Source organism: Aulonocara sp. 'chitande type north' Nkhata Bay, linkage group LG14 (assembly GCF_057382095.1).
Source record: "Aulonocara sp. 'chitande type north' Nkhata Bay isolate Kocher_YH1m ecotype deep benthic linkage group LG14, A_spYH_male_GT1.1, whole genome shotgun sequence".
Classification (NCBI taxonomy): Eukaryota; Metazoa; Chordata; class Actinopteri; order Cichliformes; family Cichlidae; genus Aulonocara; species Aulonocara sp. 'chitande type north' Nkhata Bay.
Genome location: NC_141357.1, coordinates 24,756,056 through 24,762,636, shown reverse-complemented (window position 1 = coordinate 24,762,636; position 6,581 = coordinate 24,756,056). Strand labels below are relative to the sequence as shown.

Below are 6,581 nucleotides of genomic sequence, written 5' to 3'. Positions count from 1 at the left end.
AGAAAAGACAATAAAGATAAAGCACAAATATAAATATCACACGTAACTTATAACAGTTGTATAATATTGTTATATCATTTAGTAACATTACTGCATGCTGTATTATCATTGCATTTGATGGCTCACCTGGTCTTGCTCCACAATCGGTGTTCCCCTTATTCTCATGCAAAGCTCTGTAGTGACTAAGCATGGATGAGGTGTTGCTGTTATATCCCAGCTCCCTGGCACATAGCAAACACTTCACCTTGTACAAAAGTCAAGACAGCTTAACATAAATTGTATTGCACCATCAGTATTATGAAAATACATCTTCTGTAGAAATTTACATACCTTGTTGGGAGGAATAAGATCAAAATGTTCCCACACAGGGGAGGACATCCTCCTCTTCTTAGCTGGCTCCATTCTCTCCTGACTTTCTCTCCTCACTCTCCTAAACCTCCAAACTGTCTCCAAACTCTCACTAACCGCAACTCTCCATCAAACACCCACATTTTGAATGAAGTCTGAGGGGTTTCTATCACTGTCATATCTCGCGGCAAAGTTCGAACAACTTCCTGAACCAGTCACGTGGTACAGCCGGGCAGCGAGGCTTCGGACGTCATCATTTTCAGCTTCAGTCCATAAACGAAGAAAGCCTCGTTACGCGCATCGCGGAAACGCCCCCTCCATTACTCAACACAAGCTTTGACGCCTCGACACAGAACGTCACATCACTACTAAGAACTAATACCAAAATCAGAATAAACACAAAACAGTGGGTCAAAATGAACCAGGATCATGACACAAAATAATTAGGTCACAACAGTTTTCTTCTTTAGGGCGCGTTACCACCTGGAAACCACCTACAAGTCCTCTTTCATCACATCCACACACCTCTTTGTGCTTTCTTCTTCTCTGACGGCATCTTTCTACCTGCACGTCTTCACTGCACATGTCCAAACAAACTCAGTCTCATCTTTCTTACTTTGTCCCAGAACCGTCCAACCTGAGCGGTCGTTGTGATGAGCTCCAAATATTCTTTTTTAAATAGATTTAAGCAAGAACTTAAATGGGTGAGACAGCAGAAAAGAAAAGAAAAACAAAAGAAAAAAAAAACCCATAAGGAAATACACAATTCAAATACAAACAACGAATAAATAAATACCTATGGGTACATGTATTTAATGATTAAATACAGTAAATGAATGAAAAGTTTTTATTCTATTCAGAATATAAATAATAATAATATTAAATAAAAATAGGAGTAATAAAGTTATGAATAAAATTACAAAATGTAAAATAATAATAATACTTTGGCGGGGGGATCTATCAATCAGGTGCGAAAGACTGAAGACAATAGAAACATATTAGGAAGGGACGCCAAATATTATAAGAGAGTTACCTTTCACTGAAACACACACAAAAACTCCGTCAGTCTTTTATCTGAGCAACCTGTGAGACTTTTAACAATAGTTAGAAGGTCATTACAGATTTCCTGATGCATTACAATAAAAAAATAAATAAAAGCAAAACTAAGTCCTCTCAGGTACCAGTTTCATCCAAAAATAATGACAGGTTAACACCATTGTTCAATTCTATTAATATCCATTATGCAACTGGACATTTCCTTGACTAAACTTTATATAACCTGGTAACCACCAAGTCGATGTGTGAATGATCGTGGCGTGTAGATGTGTGTGGGAGTGTTTGTTAGTAAGCAGCTGGGGGATATACCTCCTTGTATCTCACTGCACTTGAGCTGGGATTTGTGGGGACTTTCTAATTGATTCAGACAAACCACATTTTTTCTGTCTCCACCCATTTCAGACAGGAGGGGTCAAGTGAACAGAGTAAACAGGATCAGCTGTGGTTAAAAGTGCCTAACTGCCTCTGAGATCTTGTAAATCCCTCTTCAGAATCTGAATTGAAAACAAAACTCCTACCTCTATTGTAGGCCCAGTCTGCCTGGTTTTGGTGCTGGATACTCCCAGGATGCTGCCCACCGGGCAGCCTGCACATTCATAGCGAAACCTGCCTCTTTTTCTGGGCTCCTCCACTATCATGAGCTTGGGCTTGTCCAGAACGTCCATCTCGCCCCGGTTCTGAGAGGACGGGATGCCGGAGTTCTTCGAGCTCAGCAAACAAGAGGACAGGGAGGCCTGGCTCCTGGAGAGGGGGGGAGAGAGAAAAGCAAGATTATTTAAAACTGGCTTAAACATATTTACCTCGCACCATAAACGTTGGGCAGAAAAGGCAGCATGAAAAGATTATAATCGGAACAGACATGACATAACCTGTGCAGCTCATTCACTGAGAGAAGGCTAAACTTGTCTTCTAGCGCCCTTCATTATTACCCATCTAAATACAAACAGTCTTTCTGAGCTCCTGCTGCCTGTAAACCACGTGCTTTCTGGTAGAAGCCTGACCTGCCGAGTTGCCTAACGGCTGCTCTGTGCCACACAGCAAAATAGCCAACCGTCTGCAGGCTGCACATGAATCATGCAGCACTTCATACCACCGACAATCCATCCTCACAACAGCCTCATTATGAGAGCTGCAGCCACCGCCGAGGAGGAGGAACAGACGCTTCCTCTGAACGTGTTTTATATCAACCGCCTTTCAATAATAGCACAAAGACAATATGGGAAATAAAACTACTGTTGCTAATAATAAACCGAGGGAAGAGCATAACAACCTGCCCATCTGTGTGACTGCTTTGCATAAACAAATGATAAGAAAACCTAAAAAAAACAATCAGAGAAGCCAAAAGCAGATTTTAACAGTTTCTTCTCATAAATAAAATGTTTTAAGTTTTAGCTGAATCCATTAACTGTTTTAATGTTTATGTTGCCCAGCTAAGATAAGAAAAGGCTAAAAATAAGAATGCCATCATTATTGTTATCATTGTTTATTAGTCATAACCTTTCTCCAGACAGCTTAGACTCCAGTTTCCTACCTGTTATACAGTCATAGCAGCCAAAGTGATTGAGTATTTACAAAATAGGTGCATGTACTGACATTTATTTCTCTGGCTCTTATAAATTAAGTATCAGGTATACTAATTAAGACTTTATCTAGTTAAATAGAACCTGGATCGAAGTAATGAGCACAAACTTTGCCAAGAATCTGTAACCCCAAACAGGCAACTTTTACGGCCTACAGCTGACACCACCTAAAAAAACAAAACACAAACACCCACCTTAGACGAGGTGCCTCTTGCAACCAGCACCAGCTTGGATGTCTGCGTTGGTTTGTGGATGGGGGTTGGTGTCGAGCAGGGGAGGCCAGCAGGTGGAGGTGGTGGTCCAGGTAGTCCAGATAGGGAGGGTGCTACCTGCTCACTTTCTGTGATATATTCTTGAATCAGGTCTGTGAATGAATACAAACTGATGGTGAATCCAAAGTGAAAGTGCAAATGTGATAAAAATCTGACAGCGGTTTAGGGCAGCAGCTGTGCTGTTTCTTTATGGGGGTTTTTTGTTTTTAATTTCAGCTCCTTAAATATGTCAATAATATACACCAGCGGTCGCCAACCCCCGGGCCACAGACCAGTACCGGTCCGTGGGTCGTTTGGTACCGGGCCGCAAGCGTTGAGGTTCAGGTGTGAAATTTATGGTTTTCAGGGTTTTTATTGTTAGCTCGGTTTCCCTGGGTCTTTTCCCGTGTTGTAGTCGTGTCTTATTTTGAAAGATATATTTACGCGTTACCATAGCGACCAGAGAGCATTAAGGGGCAGAGAGGAGGATGTTACTCTGTTGTTGGCGCATTTCAGAGGACACTGCTAATAAAGTTACACAATTACACAGTCAATTCACGTTTATTATTATGTTTACGAGTTTGTTTCGGTCGTATCATTTTATTTTGTTGTATTCACATGCGACACCTTAAATATTGAAAATATTGTCTGACATTAAACCCGGTCCATGGCGCAAAAAAGGTTGGGGACCACTGATATACATTACACATCAAATTGTTCCTCTTGGCTCTATTGTGGCCATTTTTGGCCGACTGAAACCCATTATAACCACCTTTTTTGATTACTTGTTTTTGACAGCCATGCCGGTGACCTCAACAACTGCAAGACACCCTTGTCCCCGATTCTCAGCCACTTCTGCCATTGATCTCAGGATACAGTAGTCTGAACCAGAGTGTGACCCACACCCCACCAACAAAATGAGAAGAAGGTGCACCTCCAGGATTGGAACAAAAAAAATCAAGTCAATGAAAGTAGAAAAATGCTTTAATATATATTAATTTTATAGCATCACCTCAGGACCAAACTCTAAATCCAGTTTGGTCCTGAGGTGAATAGCATATATATTATATATATTCATTTTATAGCATTTTGTAAATTTTTGGCACGAACAAGCTGAGAGGGAGTCTTTATGTTTTTGCTCTCCCTGCACAAAAATAACAATGCATTATAATCAATGTTGATGTGAATCAATTACATGTCCCAGACTCTACTATTAATAATACAAGAAATTCCAGTAGCAATGCAAATATATAAAATTGTGAGATTTGAGGTTGTCTTCCAACTGATGCAGTGGACAAATAAACTGGTGTTTAAAGGGTTAAAATGTAAAAAGTAATAACTATTTTATATTTATGAAAAGAACTGAAGTTAGTTAAAGGCTTTATGCAGAGAAAATGGCAAAAAACATAAAAAATAATAAAAAATTACAGACATTTTGGCATTTTTGGCCACGAACAAGCTGAAAGGGTAGTGATTTTGAACAAACCCAGAGAGTTAAAAGATGTTTAGGGACTGAAGTCACAAAGCAGACATTTCTCCCCAAGAATACTTATTCATCTGACCACAGTACGTTTCCACTGTGCGATGGTCCGTCCCAGATGCCTTCCAGAACCTAGACAAGTTGACAGCGCTTCTGGACACTGTTAACATAGGGCTTCCTTTTGGCACAGTACAGTTTTAACTGAATTTGTGGATGTAACTACGTATTGTGGTGCTTGACAAAGGTTTGCCAAGGTAGTCCTGAGCTCATGTGGTAATATCACTTACAGATGAATGACGATTTTTGATGCAGTGCCGCCTGAGGGATCGGAGATCATGGTTGTTCAGCTTAGGCTTGCACCCTTTTCCTTTACGCACTGAAATTCCTCCTGGTTCCTTGAATATTATAATTATGTTATGCACTGTTGAAGGTGAAATATTCAAACCTCTTCCTATCTTTCTTTGAGGAATATTGTTTTTACACATTTCAATAATTTTCTAACGTATTTGTTGGCAAACTGGCGATCCTCAGCCAATCTTTGCTCTTAAAGTACTTGACATTTTTTGGATGCTGCTTTTGTACCAAATCATAATTACAATCACCTGTTAACATCACCTGTTTCAAATCATATCATTATTTAACAAATTTACCCGATTACTAGCTCTAAATTGATACTTTCCCAACCTTTTTTGGAGTATGTTGCAGGTCTGAATGACAGGAAAGGATGTATATTCACAAATGAAATGCAGTTGACCAGACAAAACATGAAATATTTTGTGTTCATATTGTTTGCAATGAAATACAAGTCAAAGTAAATTTAAAAATCACTCATCTCTTTTTTTATTTGCGTTTTGTGACCACGGGTCACAAGACACAATGTGTCAGAATCTGAGCGGTTACCACCTCACATGAACAGTTTCCTCTGTTTTGTTTTTGTCACTGGTGGATGAATCTGTGGTACGTTGTTTGAGCACTGCACCAAAACCCCCCAAGCCTCCTGCCCTGTAGTCAGCCCTTAGTTTAACCAGTGACAGTCAATCTAGAGCAGTGGTTACCTGCAGGTAAATATACCTATCTTTGGGGACCAGTGGCTGCGGTCTGTCGTGTCGCCTCAGGAAGATGTCAGCGTTTTTACGCACAAGATTCAACAGGTTTACAAAAGACAACCACCCGCCAGGGGTACCGTTGACCATGTCCATGTCTATCATGGCTCGCGTCGAGTCTTAAACCACCTTAAGGACGTTAAACTCCACCGCCGTGTCCTTGAATTCTTCCTTGAGATCTCGCCAAACCAGATGACTGGATTTTTTCCCCTGTCTCGGTCCAGACCTTCGTCCTGAAATCTGAAACAGCTCCTTAAACCACCAGTTAGACTGCACAGCGGCTCAGAGTGTCTGTCTGATCCCGGGGAGAAGTGTCAAACAGTCCCGAAGCCATGTGTGGAACTAAGTGTGCTCCGCTTTTGTGTTTCTGCAGCAGGCTTCGCGCTGATTGGCTGCTGGACGCGTCGCAATCCCCCTCCGCGCGGAAGGTCCTCACAGACGGGAACCCGCCTTGGGACAGCACGAACCGAGCTTTTTTAAATCAAACCCTCGGCGCTTTATCTGTTTGCATAATGCATAACAGTGAGGCCAGAAAGGGCACTTTGTCCTTACAAACCTTAATTTAGATCAGAAACTCTATAATTAGGCCTAATTTATAATTATGTTTAACATTTTAAAGTTTCCTCCTCTTGAATCATATTTTCTACTTCCAATCAAAAGTCTTAAGCCAGATCTCATTTCTATATGTTCTGCTTTCAAAAAGCCGGACTAGCTTACACTTTTTGTGTTTAGCAACAGTCCTTTGGGTTTTCTGAACATCTTT

At 40.8% G+C, this 6,581-nt stretch overlaps 1 long non-coding RNA gene across 1 annotated transcript; it reads right to left on the bottom strand.

The window, feature by feature from the left end:
• Positions 1 to 141: 141 nt before the first annotated feature.
• On the bottom strand, positions 142 to 6,228 carry LOC147314650 (uncharacterized). Its single transcript, XR_015124860.1, has 4 exons — positions 5,787 to 6,228; positions 3,179 to 3,348; positions 331 to 2,145; positions 142 to 244 (listed from the first exon to the last, which is right to left on the bottom strand). It is a non-coding gene; the product is annotated as an uncharacterized LOC147314650 (long non-coding RNA).
• Positions 6,229 to 6,581: the final 353 nt, after the last annotated feature.